We start from the raw sequence: 19526 nt of genomic DNA, 5'->3' as shown, positions 1-19526 counted from the left end.
GTCTCACTTTGTTGCCCAGGCCAGAGTGCAGTGGCACAAACATGGCTCACTGGAGCCTTCACCTCCTGGGCTCAAGCAATCCTTCCGCCTCAGCCTCCTGAAGTGCTGGGATTACAGGCGTGGACCACCATGCCTGGCCAGGCCGGCAACTTTGACATAGACTAGGCAAGGTCACTTATTAGCTGTATAATCTTGGATAAGTTACTTAGTAGCTCTCTGAGGCTCACTTCCTTTATCTATAAAATGGGTATAATACCTGTCTCATAGGTTTGTGACAGCCACTTTGGGGCCATGAGACAGGGGCAGAATGGATGAGAAACAAAAAATAGTTTTGAAGGAAGCGTCTTAGGAAGGCCAGCTCCTGAATGCATAATAGAAGTAGATGGGGAAGAAAAACAAAAGAGATGCTCTTGAGGAGTGTGATTATGTGCTAAGCCTGAACCTCTATGAGTCCAAGAAATACAAATTAAAACTTTGAGTTAAATTGAGATTATGTATTTGTCATGACATAGCTCGAACAATTCACCACATGGGCCATGACATTATACACATAAAAAATAATAGTGATAATATCTCACATTCACTGAGCACTTATCCTGTGCCAGGCATATACTACGGAGCTGTTCTGCACACAGCTTCATTTACTCCTCACAATGCCCCCTAAGATAGGAACACCTAATATCTCCACTTTTCACCTGAAGAAACTGAAATTTAGTGACCTTAAGTAACTTGCCAAACACCCCACAAAGTACATAACAAAGCAAAGGCTCAAGTTGATGGCTATCTGACTCTAAACTTCCCCTGATGTTGACCCACTTTGTGCCTCCCAGTTGTTCTCCTGGCCTGCTGTGCCTCTCTCTAGTGTCACACTTGCCAGACCGTATTGAAGTGAGCTTTCCACTTGTCTTTCTTCTATCCAGCTGGTCTGAAATATTTGTCTTTGGATCCTAAACCTACACATGTAGGAGTTAGATAAGTTTACCAACATAAATTGAATTAATGAACAAATAAACTGGAGGGTGGGCAATATAAAAAAGAGTGCTGAGTTCAAAAGAGGGGAGTAGCCACAGGTAGCAGAAGTTGGGAAAGGCTTTGTGGGTGAGGCAGGGCCTCAGCCAAGCTGGAAGAGGGAGAAAACTTAAATGTGTAGGGAAGGTGGAAGAGAAGACTGGGAGAGAAATATTATTTTAGCAAAGGCCAAATGCCTAAAATGTTTTTTGGTTCTAATCCTACCTCTCCTGCAGAATAATTCTACCTCTCCAGCCATAGCATGAATAAACGGAATACATTAATTCCGTGTCAGCCAGCCCCTTCTGCTGGACCACAGGCATAAAATAGGGCCTCTGCTTCATTATGATCTCCTTCCAGATACAACAGTTAACTGAAAATATAAAATTGCATTGAAGGTCATAAACCCATAGACAGCTTGCATCCAACCACATATACTGCATTTTAAAAAATTCCATAGGAAAACATGGTCAGTGTTCACCTAGTGTGAGTCACATAGCATCCTAAAAACGATAGACTCTAATTTGAAGCCAGGCAAAACCTTTTAAACAGCTAATATTGCTAGCGTTGAAAAAAGCAAAAAGTCACTTTTTCTTGATTATTACTACTCAGAGGCCACCACCCAGAACTTTCCATTAACTGAGGTAGGAAACAAAACACAAGAACATAAGTATTATTTTCTGAACTTTTTATTGAAATATAGTATACACACAGAAAGTGTACATATTATAAGCATACAGCTAATGAATTTCACAGTTGAACAGACCCTTGTAACCAACGTCTAGCTCAGGAAAGAACATTCACAGCATCCCATGCCTCATGCCTCATGCCTCATTACACTCAGCATCCCTAAGGATAACCCTTCTCCTAATTTCCAACACCAAAGTTAAGCTTTTCCTGTTTTTGTATTTTAGATATAAAAGATCTAGTAGCCTATATTATTATCGGTCTGGCTTCCATCATTCAGCATTATATTCCTGACACTCATCCATATTGTTGTGCATAGTAATAGATCATCCATTCACATTTTTGTCCAGTAGCTATTCTCAAAGTGTGGTTCACAAGTGTGATCCAGAAGTAAACTATTTTCATAAATACAGGAACACATAATTTGCCTTTTTCATTGCACTGATAGCACAAAAGCAATAGTGGGAAAAATGGCTGGTGCCTTACCACAATCAGGGAACGGCACCAAATGGTTCTAGTCATCACTCTCTTATTGTTCAACACCATTCACTACCAGTCAACAGAAAGAAACAATTATTTTCCATAAAGTTAGTTTAGCTTAATAATGTTCTTGGTAAAAAAAAAAAAAAAAAAAAAAAAAAAATTTTAATTTGGCCAGTCACCGTGGCTCATGCCTATGTTCCCAGCACTTTGTGGGGAGGCCGAGGCAGAAGCATCACTTGAAGCCAGGAGTGCAGGACCAACCTGGGCAACAAAGCAAGACTCCATCTCTACAAAAAAAAAAAAAAAAAAAATTAACTAGCATGGTGGTGTATACCTGTAGTCCCAGCTATTTTGGAGGCTGAGGTAGGAAGATCACTTGAGTCCAGTAGTTTGAGACTACAGTAAGCTATGATTGCACCACTGCACTCCAGCTTGGGCAACTGAGTGAGACCTTGTTTCTAAAAAACTAAAAATTAAAAAAAAAAAATAATTTTATTACTTCTCAATTCTTGAGTACATATATTTTAAATATTTTCTGTGTGATGTAAAGTGCTTATAAAATACTTCTGCAACAGAAAGCACAATGGACAAAAAGAGCTCATGAGGAAAATCAGTTGAGTTGTAAGTTAAACTAATCACCTTTGTCATGAAAAGCAATTTTATTTAAAGGAATGATGGGAAAACTGTGTTTATTCAGACTTAGGTACTTGGCAAATATTTTCTCAAAAATAAATGAAGTGAGCTTGTAACTCCCAGAAAAGCAACTGTCAGCATTTGATGCTAATGATAAAACTTGAGCTTTCAAACAAAAATTAGAGTTCTGGAAAACATATCCACCACCATGAACTTGAAGACGTCCTGATTTTTAAAAAAAATTATATAAAGAAATACTGAAAAATTTGTAGGATCTGACTAATTCAGTGAATGAATATTGCCCAAATAGCCAATGTATAACACAAACTCATGTGTGGATAAAAGATCCACTCAAAGTACAAGGAAGACCAGTGGATTTTAATTTCATAGAATATGGGAAGTTCCATTGACATGGTTGCAGAATCCACACTGAAACCAGTCTTTAAGACACTACCACTTGTCAAGTCTTGGTGTATTATCAAAGAAGAATATCCACATTTTTAAAAAGCAATTTATTACTTACCTGTGTGAGGTTGGATTTTTTCTCATATATAGTTAACCCTTGAACAATATGGGGGTTAGGGGAGTTGGCCCCCATGCAGTTGAAAATCCACATATAACTTTTTGACTCCCCCAAAACTTAACTGCTAATAGCATATTATTGACCAGAAGCTTTACTGATAACATAAACAAATCACTTTTTTTTTTTTGTCTTATGTACTGTATTCTTACAATAAAGGAAGCTAGAGAAAAAAATCTTATTAAGAAAATCATGGCCAGGTACAGTGGCTCACACCTGTAATTCCAGCACTTTGGGAGGGTTAGGTGAGAGGATCACTTGAGGCCAGGAGTTCGAGACCAGCCTGGCCAACATGGCAAAACCCCATCTCCACTAAAAATACAAAATTTAGCTGGGCATGGCGTGTGCCTGTAGTCCCAGCTACCCGGGAGGCTGAGACATGAGAATCACTTGAACCCAGGAGGCGGAGGTTGCAGTGAGCCGAGATCGTGCCACTGCACTCCAGACTGGGTGACAGAGCAAGACTCTGTCTCAACAAATAAATAAATGAAAATTATAAGAAAAAAATATATTTACTATTTATTAGGTGAAAGCGGATCGTCATAAAGGTCTTCATCCTCATCATTTTCATGCTGAGTAGATTGAGAAGGAGGAGGAAGAGGAATGGTTGGTATTGCTGACTCAGGAGTGGCTGAGGCAGTAGAGGTGGTGAATAAGGAGGCAGGAGAGACAGGCACATCTGCAACTTTTATTGGAAAAGAATCCACGTATAAGTGGATCTGCACAGTTCAGACCCATGTTCTTCAAGGGTTAACTGTACTTTAAATAAAACATACACCAACAGATTAAATGGAAAAGCAGAAATGAGAAACTCAGCTATTTTCTCATAAGCCAGATATTAAAATGTAAAAGAAGGCCTCTCTTCTCACTAAATTTTTTGCTTTGGAAAATAAAGTGATGTTTAACAAAAACATGCTATTTATATTAGCTTACAATGGGTTTATTATTTTTCAATGTTTATAAATATTTTAAAATTTTTTCAGTTTCAAGTTATAATACAGTAAATATCAGTAGTTATGACCCACATAATTGAAAGTTCTTTGGAGTTCTCAGTAATTTTTAAGGCTGTAAGGGTTCTAAGACCAAAACGTTTGAGAACCCCTGCTATACAGTATTTCATTGTAAGCAGGGACTTAAATTTAGCAGTCACTTCTGGGAATATTCTTGAGATAGTTAATATTTAGCTTAATTTCCTCATCTGGTTTTTCTGCTTGCGGTTTCTTCTTCTCTCCAATCCCTCTTGCACGGGCCAATCAGATCATTCTCCAATACAGTTCTTACAGTGGCTACTACATCAGGTGCACTCTCTTCTTCCTGGCAGGAATATTTTAGAAGGCTTTACCAAGAATGTGGAATTACACTGTGGCTTTAAGAATTTGGCCAGAAAGAGGTCAGAGGAGGACAGAGCAAACTTGAGAAATGTAAGCAAAAGACTTTTTCTTGGATTATGGATATGGTTTCCTGGGCTTCTCAGTGTAACATCATCTTCTAATACCAAATACTATACAATAATCTTCTTGTGTCTTGGTAAAACATAACCCTGCTTTGTTCTCATCACAGTGCATACCACTACCTGGCTTTTTTGTTTTGTGTTGTTTTTATGTTTTAATTTTCTTTCCTCTCACTGCCTTCCCCAGAACGTAAGCTCCAAGATTGCAGACACCTTGTCTATCTTATTCATTGACTAGAACTGTGTCTCAAACACAGTTAAGTAGCTAATATGTCTTGTTTAAATAGATGAATCACCCAGTCTTTATTTTGCAGTTCTCTCAGAACTTAGAAAAGTTCTAAGATCTAGAATTTTGTTTTATTTCATGGGATATTAGGCTTTCCTCCATTTGGGTAATAATAATAGTAAGGTAATACTGACATGAAGTATTTTACAAAGTTTCCAGAGCTAAATTTTGACTTAAAATATTGCCTTTTCTTTTCTTGGTCTTCCTCCATTATTGTTGGCCATATGGGCAGTTGCTGGTAAGTAACTTCACAACTTTCTGGAAATGTATGGCTTATAAATAGATTGCCATTATGTTTCTTCAAAATTATTTCTTATTCAAGCTCTAAATATTTACCAATTTACATATTTCATCATAAATTACAATCTCCATTCTGCTCCATAAATGTCTCAACTCATGTAGATTTTTAGATTTAATCTTCTATACGAGAACATACTTCCTGAGATTGACTTCTAAGACGTTTGAAACTGGAAGAAACTATTTTTATTTAAATGTTGCCAGTATTCTATATGTACCAATATAAAAAGATCTTCAAGATGTGCTATTAATTATATATAAGGCAACAAGTAGAACAATACATATACTTTGTTCTCATTTATATTTTATATAGTCCTGTATATGTTTTCATTTTGTAGACTAACTCTGATAGAAGACAACATAAAACTGGAAAACATGGTTACCTCTTGGGAAGGGGATGGGAGGACTGGGGAAAGAGGTGGAATGGAAGGGAACTGACTTTTTAATATATTTTTTTTCTTTTTTAGAGACAGGTCTTGCTCTGCCACCCAAGCTGGAGTGCAATGGCATGATCATAGCTTACTACAGTGTTGAACTTCTAGATTCAAGAGATCCCTCCAGCTTAGCCACCCAAGTAGCTGGAACTACAGGCATGTACCATCACACCCAGCTTATATACATATATAATTATTTTTGGAGATACAGGATGCCACTACATTGCCCAGGCTGGTCTCAAACTCCTGGCCTCAAGATGATCCTTCTGCTTCTGCCTCTCAAAGTGCTGGGATTATAGGCATAAACCACCATGCTCAGTTCAATGTTTTTAATATCAGAAACTCTTTAGTATCTTTAAAATTTTATACATTGTGTATGCATTAGTTATTGAATTTTAAAGAAGTAAATTATATGGATAAAAGTGTGTCCACATACACCAATTAAAAGACAAAGATTAGCAGAACATATTAAAAACATGACTCAATTACCTGCTGTCTATTAGGAACTTACTTCAAATATTTGAAATAAATATAACAAAGTAAATGGATACAAAAAGACATACCATGTAAAAATTAATCCAAAGAAAGTGGGAATAGTTATATTAATATCAGATAAAATAGACTTATGAGCAGAGAAATTTACCAGAAACAGAGTGACATTACACAATATTTTTTAAAATTTATTATTATTATTATTATTTTAGAGATAGCATATCACTCTGTTACTCAGGCTGAAGTGCAGTGGCATGATCATACCTCACTATAGCCTTCAACTCCCGGGCTGAAGCAATCCTCCTGTCTCAGTCGCTGGAGTAGCTAGGATTACAGGTGTGCACCACCATGCCCGGCTAATTTATTCTATTTTATTTTATTTTTTGTAGAGATGGGATATTACTTTGCTGCCCAGGCTGGTCTCAAACTCCTGGCCTCAAGCAGTCCTCCTACCTTGGCCTCCAAAAGCACTGGGATTACAGGCATGGATCATTGCCTGAGCCTGGCCCTACATAATGTTAGAAGGGTGACTCTACCAGGAGAACATAGAAGTGTATACAAAAAGTAACAGTTATGAAATATCTATGTTTATATATAAACATAGATGTGTATACAAAAAGCAACAGAGTTATGAAATATCTGAAACAAAAACTGGTGAAACTGAAAAGAGAAATAGACAAATCTACAATTACAGTTGTAAACTTCAATAGACCTCTTTCAACAATTGATATAATAGGTAGGTAGAAAATCAGCAAGAATATGGAAAACTCAACAACACTATCAACCAATAGAATCTAATTGACATTTATGGAACACTCCACCAGACAAACAGCAGAATACACACTCTTCTTAAGAGCCCATGGAACCTATACGGAGATAGATCATATTCTAGACCATAAAACAAACCTCAACAAATTTAAAGGATTGAAACCATAGAAATTGTGTTCTCTGACTACAGTGTAAGAAAACTAGAAATCAACAACAGAATGATAAACAATGCATTTCTAAATAATCCATGGATCAAAGAGGAAGTCTCAAAAGAACTGAATAAAAATGAAGGTACAGCATATAAAAATTTGTGGGATACAGCTAAAGCAGTGCTTAGAGGGAAATTTACAGCATTAAATGCCTACATTAGAACTGATAAAAAGTCTGAAATCAGTAACCTAAACTCCTACCCCAAGAACTTAGACAAAGAAAAGAAAAATGAACACAAAATAAATAGAAGAAAAGGCAGAAATCATTAATCACAAATTAATGTGAAACCAGAAAAACAATACAAAAACTCAAAAAAACTAAAACCTCATCCTTTGAGAAGATCAATTACGTTGACAAACCTCTAGCAAGACTGACAAAGGGAAAAAAAAAGAAAATCCACAAATTACCAATACTAAGAATAAAAGAGGGAATATCATGACAGATCCTGCAGATATTAAAAAGTTAATATGGGAATACTGTGGCAATTCTACATGCAAAACTCTGGAAATTTTGATGAAATAGACCAATTCCTTGAAAATCACAAAGTACAACAACTAATTCAGAATGAAATAATTTGTGTAGTCCAATAACTATCAAGAAAATTGAATTCATAATTTAAAAGTTTTCCCAAAATAAGTTATCAGGCCCAGATGGTTTCACTGGAAAATTCTTCCCAATGTTTACAGAAGAATTAACACCAACTTTACACAACTTCCTCCAGAAAATATAAGATAACACTCCTAATTCATGTTATGAAGCTATTATTACCCTGATATCAAAATCATAGGGAGACAGTACAAAAAAAAAAATCATAAGCCAGTATCACTCATGAAAATACATGAAAAAGTTCTTAAGAACATATAAGCAAATAGAATTCAGTAATATTTAAGATAAATTAATTATATTCCATGACAAAGTGGGCTTATTTCAGGGATGTAAGGTTAGTTCAACATTTGAAAATCAATCAGTGTAATCCACCATTTAACAAACTAAGGAAAAATATCACATGATCATTCCACTTGAGAATGAGCACTTGAAAAAATTCAACACCAATTCATACCAAAAGCTCTAAAAAAAACTAGAAATAGAAGTGAATTTCCTCCACTGCATAAAGCTACTATTATACTTAATGATGAAAAATTTAATGCTTTCCCTCAAAGATCAGAAAGAAAACAAAGACGTCTGCTTTTATATAAAACACTCTTATTCACCCATATTACTGGAAGTTCTATTCAGTACAATAAAGCAAGAAAAGGAAATAAAAATTACATTGATTAGGAAGAAATAAACAAGACTAATTCTATTTGTAGGTATAATTGTCTACACAGAAATTCCTAAGGAATCTACAAGTAATCGCCTAAAAATACTAAGTGAGTTCAACAAGGTCATAGGATAGAAAATGAACATACAAAAATTGATTCTATTTCATTATACTAGCAATGAACACATAAACACCAAAATTAAAAATACAACTTACAATCACTCAAAAAATGAAGTACTTGAGTGTAAATTCAACAAAACATAAACAGTATTTATATGCTGAAAGTTACCAAATGCCGATGAAGGAAATAAAAAAAAATCTAAATAAATGGAGAGTCAGGCTGTATTTAATGACTGGCAGACTCAACATATGAAAGATATTAATTTTCCCTAAATAGACATATAGATTTAATCCAATTCCTTTCAAAATCCCAGGCAGAATTTTTGTAGATATGGGCAACATCTTTCTTTCTAACATTTATGTGAAAAAGTAAAGGAAGCAAAATAGCTTTAAATTTTTTAATAAAGTAAGAGAAATCAGTCTATTTAATTTCAAGACTTATTATGTAGCTATAGTAATCAAAATTGTATAATATTGGTAGAAGGACAGACACATATATCAGTGGAACTGAACAGAAAACCCAGAAATAGAGCCAAACAAATATGCCTAACTGACTTTTGATGAAGGTGCAAAAGCAATTCAATGGAGGAAGAACAGCCTTTTCAATATATGGTGCTGGAGCAATTGCAAATCCATAGAAAAACAAATAAATATGAACCTCAACATACACCTCACATTTTATTACACATAAAAATTAACCCAAAATGGATTGCAGACTTAAGTGTAATTTGCAAAACTGTTTTGCATTCTATGTTAGAAAAAAAATTGGATAAAAATTTTGGGATTGAGGTCTAGGCAAAGAATTCTTAGATGTGTGCTGTCTTTGGCAGCACATATACTAAAATTGGAATGATACAGAGATTAGCATGGCCGCTGAACAAGGATGACACATATATTCATAAGGCGTTCCATAATTTTCAAAATAGACCCAGCTGAGGAATGACTCTCAGAGTTCAAAGACTGGTTCTCTGAGCTGACTCAGTCAGACAAACATAAAGAAAAGAGAATATCTTAATGAAAAAAACCTCCGAGAATTATGGGATTACATAAATAGACAAAATCTATGACTCACTGGCATCCCTGAAAGAGAGAGAGAAAACAAGCAACTTGGAAACATACTTGAGTATATCATCCATGAAAATTTCCCCAACCTCACCACAGAGGCCAATATTCAAATTCAGAAAATGCAGAAAATGCCTGTGAGATACTGTACAAGACGACCACCCCCAAGACACGCAGTCTTCAGATTTTCCAAGATTGACATAAAAGGAAAAATATAAAGGAAGATAGAAGGGGAAGGTCACCTACAAAGGGAAATTTGTCAGGCTAATAGTGGACTTTTCAGCAGAAATCCTAAATGCCAGAAGAGATTGGTGGCGGGGGAGCAGTTATGTTCAATATTCTTAAAGAAAAGAAACTCCAATAAAAAAATTTCATATGGGCCGGGCGCGGTGGCTCAAGCCTGTAATCCCAGCCCTTTGGGAGGCCGAGATGGGCGGATCACGAGGTCAGGAGATCGAGACCATCCTGGCTAACATGGTGAAACCCCGTCTCTACCAAAAAATACAAAAAACTAGCCGGACGAGGTGGCGGGCGCCTGTAGTCCCAGCTACTCGGGAGGCTGAGGCAGGAGAATGGCGTAAACCCGGGAGGCGGAGCTTGCAGTGAGCCGAGATGGCGCCACTGCACTCCAGCCTGGGCGACAGAGCAAGTCTCCAAAAAAAAAAAAAAAATTCATATCCAGCCAAACTAAACTTCATCTGTAAAGGAGAAATAAGATTCTTTTCAGACAAGCAAATGCTAAGGGAATTAATTACCACTAGACCTGCCTTACAAGAGGTCCTTAAGGGAGTGCTAAATGTGGAAATGAAAGACTTACTGACCACCACAAAAACACACTTAAGTACATAGACCACTGACACTATAAAGCAACTACACAATCAAGTCTGCATAGTAACCAGCTAACAACATGATGACAGGATCAAATCTGCACATATCAATATTAATCTTGAAGATAAATGTACTAAATGTGCAATTAAAAAGCACAGTGTGGCAAGTTGGATACAGAAGTAAGACCTAACTGTATCCTGTCTTCAAGAGACCCATCTCACATACAATGACACAATAAGCTCAAAGTAAACAAATGGAAAAAATCTACCAAGCAAATGGAAAACAGAAAAAAAGGGAAAGGTTCCTATTCTAATTTCAGACAAAACAGACTTTAAACCAACAAAAATCAGAAGAGACAAAGGCATTACATAATGGTAAGAGGTTCAATTCAACAGGAAGACCTAACTACCCTAAATATATATGAACCCAACACAGGAGCACCCAGATTCATAAAACAAGTTGTTTGAGACCTGTGAAGAGACAGAGATAACAATACAATAATAATAGGAGATGTCAACATCCCACCAACAGTAATAAACAAATCATTAACCAAGAAAACTAACAAAGATATTCAGGACCTGAACTCAACATGTAACCAAATAGACCTAACAGATATCTACAGAACTCTGTACCCCAAAATAGCAGAACATACATTCTTCTCATCTGCACATGACACATACTCTAAAATTGACCATATAATCAGCCATAAAACAATTTTCAGCGAATTAAAAACAAAAATCATACCAAACACACTTTCAGACCATAGTGCAATAAAAATGGAAAACAGTACCAAGAAGATTACTCAAAACCATACAATTACATGGAAATTAAACAGTCTTCTCTGGAGTGATTTCTGGGTAAACAATGAAATTAAAGCAAAAATCAGGAAATTCTCTGAAATGAATGAGAACAAAGATATAGAATACCAGAATCTCTGGGACACAGTTAAAGCAGTATTAAGAGGAAACTTTACAGCATCAAACACCCACACTGAAAAGTTAAAAAGATCTCATATTAACAACCTAATATCATACCTTGAGGAACTAGAAAAAGAAGAGCAAACCAATCCTAAAGCTAACAGAACAAGAAATAACCAAAATCAGAACTGAACGGAAAGAAATTAAGATGCAGAAAAGCATACAAAATATCAACAAAACCATAAGTTGGCTATTTGAAAGGATAAATAAGATAGATTGACTGCTATCTAGACTAATAAAGAAAAAAAAAATTGAGAAGATCCAAATAAACACAATCAGAAATGACAAAGGGGACATTACCACTGACCCCACAGAAATGCAAAAATAAAAATAAAAATAAAAATCAGAGGCTATTATGAACACAAACTAGAAAACCTGCACATAAGAAAACCTGCAAGAAATAGATAAATTCATGAAAACATACAACTTCCCAAACTGAACCAGGAAGAAATTCAAACCGGGAACAGACCAATAATGAGTTCCAAAATTGAATCCCTAAGAAAAAACCTAACAACCAGAAAAAGCCCAGAACTAGATGGATTCACACTGAGTTGTACTAGACACATAAAGAAGAGCTGGTACCATTTCTACTTAAACTCTTCCAAAGAGTTGAAAAGGAGGTATTCCTCCCCAACTCACTCTATAAAGCCAGCATTATACTGATACCAAAACCTGGCAGAGACACAACAACAACAAAAACTTCAGGCCAATATCCATGATGAACATAGATGCAAAAATCCTCAACAAAATAATAGCAAACCAAATTCAGCAGTATATCAAAAAGCTAACCTGCTGCCATCAAGTAGGCGTTATCCCTGGAGGGCATGGTTGGTTTCAACATACACAAACTAATGTGATTCATCACATAAACAGAATGAAAAATAAAAACCACATGATCATCTCAATAGATGCAGAAAAGGCCGTCAATAAAAATTCAGCATCCCTTCATGTTAAAAACTCACAACAAACCGGGCATTGAAGAAACATATTTCAAAATAATAAGGGCTATCTATGACAAACTCACAGCCAACATCCTACGGAATGGGTGGGCAAAAGCTGGAAGTACTCCCCTTGAGAACTAGAACAAGACAAAGATGCCCTCTTTCATCATTCCTATTCAACATAGTACAGGAAATCCGAGCCAGAGTTATCAGGCAAGAGAAAGAAATAAAAGGCATCCAAATAGGAAGAGAGGAAGTCAAACTATCTCTGCTTGAAATGATATGATTCTATACTGAGAAAATCCTATACTCTCTGCCCAAAAGCTCCTAAATCTGATAAACAACTTCAGCAAAGTTTCAGGATACAAAATCGATGTGCAAAAATCAGTAGCATTTCTTTTCAATAATAATGTCCAAGCCGAGGGCCAAATCAAGAAGGTGATCCTATTCACAATAGCCACAAAAAAATACAATACCTAGGAATGAAGCTCACCAGGGAGATGAAAGATCTCTACAAGAAGAACTACAAAACACTGCTCAAAGAAGTCAGAGATGACACAAACAAATAGAAAAATATTCCATGTTCATGGATAGGAAGAATCAATATTGTTAAAATGGCCATACTGCCACAGCAATTTACAGATTCAATGCTATTCCTATGAAACTACCAATGACATTTTTCACAGAATTAGAAAAAACTATTTTAAACTTCATATAGAACCAACATGAAGAGCCCAAACAGCCACAACAATCCTAAGCAAAAAGAACAAGCTGGAGGCATCACATTATCTGTCTTCAAACTACCACAAGACTACAGTAATTAAAGCAGCATGGTACTGGTACAAAATTAGACACATAGACCAAAGGACCAAAATAGAGAGCCCAGGAATAAAGCTGCACACCTACAATCATCTGATCTTTGATACAACTGACAGAAATTAACAATGGAGAAAGGATTACCTATTCAATAAACTGTTCTGGGAGAACTGGCTAGCCATATGCAGAAGATTGAAACTGGATCCCTTTCTTATACCATATACAAAACTTAACTCAAGAAGGATTAAATACTCAAAAAAAAAAAGAAGGATTAAATACTTAAATATAAAACCAAAAATTATAAATATCCCAGAAGAAAACCTAGGAAATACCATTCTAGACACAGGCCTTGGCAGAGATTTTATGATGAAGATGCCAAAACAAAAATTGACAAGGGGGACCTAATTAAACTAAAGAGCTTCTGAACAGCAAAAGAAACTATCAACAGAGTAAATACACAACTCACACAACAGGAGAAAATATTTGCACACTATGCATCTGACAAAGTCTACTATCTATAATCTATAAGGTACTTAACAATCTAAAAACAAATAACACCATTAAAAAGGGGGCAAAATACATAAGCAGACACTTTTCAAAAGAAGATATATACACAGCCACAAAGCATTCAAAAAATTCTCAACATCCCTAATCATTAGAAAAATGCAAATTAAAACCACAATGAGATACTTCCTCACAGTATTCAGAATGGCTATTAAAATGTAAAAAAAAAAAAAAAAAAAAAAAAAATAGCAGATGATGGCAAGGCTGCAGAGAAAAGGGAGCACTTATACACTGTTGTAAATTAGTTCAGCCACTAATTTCAAGCAGTTTGGTGATTTCTCAAAGTACTTAAAAATAGAGCTACCATTTGACCCAGCAATCTCATTATTGGGTACATACCCAAAGGAATATAAATCATTCTACTATAAAGACATATGCACATGTATGTTTGTCAAAGTACTATTCACAATAGCAAAGAAATGTAATCAACCTAAATGCTTATCAGTCATAGACTGGATAAGGAAAATGTGGTACATATATACCATAGAATACTACACAGCCATAAAAACATAATGAGATCATGTCCTTTGCAGCAACATGTATGGAGCAGGAGACCAGTTTCCTAAATGAACTAATGCAGTAACAGAAAACCAAACATCAAATGTTCTCACTTATAAGTGGGAGCTAAACACTGAGCAAACACGGACACAAAGAAGGGAACAAGAGACACAGAGGCCTACTTGTGTAGGGTAGGAGAAGGGTGAGGATCGAAAAACTGCCCATCAGGTACTATGTTTATTACCTAAGTGATGAAATCACATGTATACCACCCCCCCCATAACACACAATTTAGCTATAGAACAAACCTGCACATGTACCCTGAAACTGAAATAAAAGTTTAAAAAAAAGAGTTCTTAGACTTGCCACCAGAGGCACAATTCATAAAAGGAAAAATTGATAAGGTGGGTTTCATCAAAATGAAAATGTTTGCTCTGAGAAAGACCCTAAACAGGCTGAAAAGACAAGCTACAGACTGGGGAGAAAACACTTGCAAACCACAAATCTAACAAGGGCTAGTATCTAGAATATATAAAGAACTCTTAAAACTCAAGAGTGGCAAAAACAAACCATTGAATTAGAAAATGGACAAAAGAGATGGCGTATTTGTCCTTGTCACACCGGTTGTTTCAGAAGACTTGAATTTAAAGACTATGAAAAGGATATGCAGATATAAGCTTTACCACATACTGGAAAAGAAATGGAAAAAAGAAACAGGTTGAACTTTGGAATTCCTACTCATGATGTTATTTAGGACTAAATAATCCAGAATATATAGATTCTGGACTAATAAATTCTGATGCAAATTATGGATAGCCCTGAAGATCCTAGGCCAACATCTATAGGCACAGGTGGAGTCTTGGAGTCTTCCCGACATGGTATTCCCACTGTCAATCCTAGGAGAAGCCTGAACTGAAAATATACAGATTCAGGGGGCAGGGGCAGGGGGACTTTCACTGGAGAAGGAAAACTCACTTCTTTCTATGGGCCTCTTGGGAGGATATAAACACTCCCAGACTGAGCGAGAGGGTGAGCAGTCCCTTTAGCAACCCTGGGACAGGGCTAGAGGATGTCATCCTGGATGTCATCTATTCTGTGTGGCACTTCCCAACACTACCCCTGCCCACACCCCATGCTCCACGAAGTTTTGTGGGAACTTGTAGCCTGGTTTCTACTGTGTGGAATTAGGAGAGGACCTAGTTTTCACTCTGGACAAAGTAGCTAAGTATACAAAGAGAACCCCTGTCCTCCTTACCCAAGAATCATAGAGATGGTAAAATCATCTTTGTGCATCAGTGTAGGGACCTCACAAAGGTCATTACAACAGAGATAGCTGTGTGGTAGCTTCGTAGAAAGCCTAAACAAAACATCAGGAAACAGTTGCTGTATCTTGGACACACTCAAACCAGCACCCGCTTGGTGCTGGAAAGCAGATGGAACCTATGAGGGAAGGGGCCAGTTTCCTACAATCAGGCTGGTCTGTGAGACTGAGGTTCATATCACTTGGGTATTAAGAGGAAATAAGAAAATACATGGCAGTCATTGGTTGTTGAGACTGGGACATTTGGGTTTTACTAAGTTAAGAGAAAAGATCACTCTCCCCTTTTCAATAACACAATGTCTTTTCATTAGAAGCCTGAAATAGCAGGGTTTTTCTCTGCTTTTCCATTCCTTCGAAACCCTACTCATAATTAGCTTCCCACAACTCCTCCTAGGTTTCTTCCACCATTACTCATCAGCCTGGTCTATTTGTGTTACAGATTATGCTTTCTCAACCTCCATCAGTTTCACCAAGTTTAGTACCATCTTTTAAAAGTCCATGTTGCCCATCTTTGGGGAACATAAGTACTTCTCCCTTATTATTATTAAATACTTCCAAGTTCGTCTGATATATTCACAGAAGTTCTTATTCTGAGGTATGTGGCTATGAGGGTTTGTGGATAAAATCAAGTGATCCATGAGTTTAGACAGGAAAAAATATTGCACATATTTCTTTTAATTAACCCCTAACTGAAATTTAGCATTTTCTTCTATTATTAATGTAAGCAGTAAATCACAATGAAATAAGTAGAACAGCAACTACTTTTATATTGCATTTTAATTGTTTCCAGTATATCAACAATCATTTATGCTCATCACTAGTTAAAATTAGATGTGCCCTAGGATCAAATGTTTACAAATAAACATGTATGTCACAAATTTAAAAAAAATATTTTGGTAACCCTTTCAATATAATTTGTGTCCTTTGTAACCCTGTATTTTTTATGAAAAATAACACATTATTCTGAGAAGGGATCCACAGACTTAACTAAGCTGTCCAAGGAAATAATTCTACAAAAAAAGCAAAAAAAAATTCTTGGAATAGCTAAAAGTCTCTACACCATAATGGTGAAAAGATTAAAAGCCACCTAAATGCCCAATAACAGAAGACTGGTGAAACAATGCAGTTGCTAAACATTATGCTGTAGAAGACTATTTAAGGGCATATGTGGAAAGATGATCGCAATATATTATGTAAAAGAAAAAAAAGGTTGTGCATAATGTGATCATTTTTTATAAGTCAAACACAGTCACATATACACCTACACCTATAAAAACAGAAAATAGATGTCAAGACACACACAAAGATGCTAAGGTGGTTATTTACAGATGGTGGGAACTGTGAGTAATCTTTTTGCTTATCTCAGTTGTAGAAATTTTATATGAACTTGTAATTATTTTTGCAAGAAAAAGCAATAAAAGTTATCATCTTTAAAATAAATGAAGTCCTAAGAAAGGATTCAAAAAGATATATAATTCTTAATTACGATCAACTATGTGCTCATTCATTCAACAAATACATCTCAGTTCAACAGTCAATATTATAGGAGGAATCAATGCTATCTACTGGATTCACTATCATTACAGAAAAAGATCTAATTTTCATACTACTGATTTAGCAGCTGAATGAGTAAAACTTTCGGTTAAGCACCATTTATCAACTTTCCAGCCAATGTGACCTAAAGTTAATGCTGTCTTTTGCATAAATACCAGATATTCACGCCTTTCAAAAACTGTCCCACCAATCAATAATAATTTTGTCTTCAGAAAGCTATTTTTGCTAATTTGTATTTTTGTTTTTTCATCTTATAACAAAGCAAAAATAAATAAATCCTCTCATACAAGTCATCCTATTAAAAATAAGCATAATCTATTATAACTCTCTTCTGAATTTACATTCCCCATGAGAAAAACTCTTTCCTCCATAATTGTGTCATATTTTATACAACGTTGAATAATTCTGAATCATAATGTCACTGGAAAAAATATTCATTGTTATTTCATTTTTATATCTAGGTATTAGGAATTCCAAAATGCTCCTGGAATAAATATGCCTATCATACCCCTTATATGTTACTAATGTCACATTAACTGGAAAAAATTGTATTAGGTTTTAAGAATGCTCCTAAGTGAAGATTTTGTGACTTTGAAATACAACTCTTCTAAAATTAGACATTCATCTAACATGCAAGGTAAAGTAATTGGCCTGATATCATTGGTTGTATTCATAAAAGCACCAGCATTTACATATGAAATGAATGTCATCCCCTCTAAGTAGTCGCCTCGGGAGACCTTAGACTAGTTTCAATGGCATTTCCCTTTGCTCAGAACAATTTTAGGACCTCTCTTTTGGAACTGTCTTTAGACTATTTCATCTTATTTTAAACAAATATCTCAAAAGGTAGCCAAATTTTGCCCCTTAAAGTTGGATTTGTCTCATCAATAATTAAAAGCAACCTACCATAGGAGATGGGGCCCTAGGGACATTAAGGAGAAAGAAGTGGACAGGACAGTAGATTGGGGGATGCACTGTGACACTTTATATTAGGGGTAATATTCAACATATTCAACAATAGCTAAGGCCGAACATGGAGCAGAACTGGTGGTATTGGAGCAGGGACCTGGAGGACCTTAACCCAGATCCATGTATTAACTCTACAGTAGTTGGATTATGAGGTGTTTGAAATGTTCTAGGTGGTCCCACAGGGAAAAATGTAGCAGTGGGGATGAGTGGACACTTTGGAGTTTCTGAGCTGTGGCATTTACCAACCAACAAAGGAGAATATGGGTTTTTAATATCCACTGAATATTGGTCCTTTCAAAAAGTAAAGTGGCATTGCTGTTTCTGTGTGGCTCCTGAGTTGACTCTGAAGGCACTGCCCAAGAGTTGTTTGAAAGTGTCGAGCAACAGCAGCAATATTGGAATTAATGTGCAGGATCTCAGGATAACTATTTTGGAGAGTACTATTTAGCTAAATATTTATTCTCTAAACTCATTAGAAACAGGCTCTATTACTTTTTCATTTTCCTGCACTGGCACCAAACACAGCACTTAGCATATAGTTGCTAAATAAATAGTTGTTGACTGAATGGCATGTTTGTTAAAGAAAAATAACTTCAAAGTAAAATCTCATATTTAAAGCTTTTAAAAGTATTTTTATTTTTTATTATATTAGGAAAATTAATCATTTTATTGCAGATAATTCTAAACATCTCTTTGAAGAGACTAATTCACCAACGTTTATTCCTGACTCAAAAATACTTTGGATATCTGCCTACTTTTCTCTGGAAAGCAGTCCTTTTCAGTGCTCTTTTATTATTACATGACTTGAAAAGCCACAAGTAGATGTGAATCTGTGTTTAACTCCTTTAAGTTCCTATTATTTCTATTCAAAAAGAACCTTCCTTGATAGTTTTGTAGTAGATCAGACTTAAGCTGGGGCTAACATACTGTGGCTGCGGCCAACATTTATTAGGTTGAGGGGGTCTAGTGCTGTGCTAAGCATTTAATATGTCATTTACTTCTCCTAACAACCCCTTTACAGTTGAGGAAACTAAGCCACAGAGGAACTAAGCAATTTCCCCATATTATACAGCTAGTAAGTGAGGAAGATATGTTTTGAATGCAGGCAATTAGATTCCAGAGTTGAGCATCCTTGATCAACACAGTATATAAGGAGCAGGAGCTTATTTGTGTTCAATCAATCAACAGGTAGGAATTGAAGGATATCCTGTATCTAAAAAGTACCTTAGAGCTCCCATTACACTGAGTATCTGTTTATTGAACACATGCGATGTTCCAGGTACTGTT

General features: G+C 35.8%; 1 long non-coding RNA gene and 1 other non-coding gene across 2 annotated transcripts in view; one reads left to right on the top strand and one right to left on the bottom strand.

The window, feature by feature from the left end:
* Positions 1–4315: 4315 nt before the first annotated feature.
* Positions 4316–19526, bottom strand: part of LOC123574006 (uncharacterized) — a 127446-nt gene continuing 112235 nt past the window's right edge. Inside the window, exon 3 of the long non-coding RNA XR_010587502.2 lies at positions 4316–4705. This is a non-coding gene — a long non-coding RNA (uncharacterized lncRNA). The remainder of the gene's footprint in view (positions 4706–19526) is intronic.
* Positions 9524–9627, top strand: LOC123574192 (U6 spliceosomal RNA). Its single transcript, XR_006699089.2, has one exon. It is a non-coding gene; the product is annotated as a U6 spliceosomal RNA (small nuclear RNA).

Source organism: Macaca fascicularis, chromosome 6 (genome assembly GCF_037993035.2).
Source record: "Macaca fascicularis isolate 582-1 chromosome 6, T2T-MFA8v1.1".
Taxonomy (NCBI): domain Eukaryota; kingdom Metazoa; phylum Chordata; class Mammalia; order Primates; family Cercopithecidae; genus Macaca; species Macaca fascicularis.
Note: the sequence above shows the minus strand (reverse complement) of the source record. Positions and strands in the feature narration are given on the sequence as shown.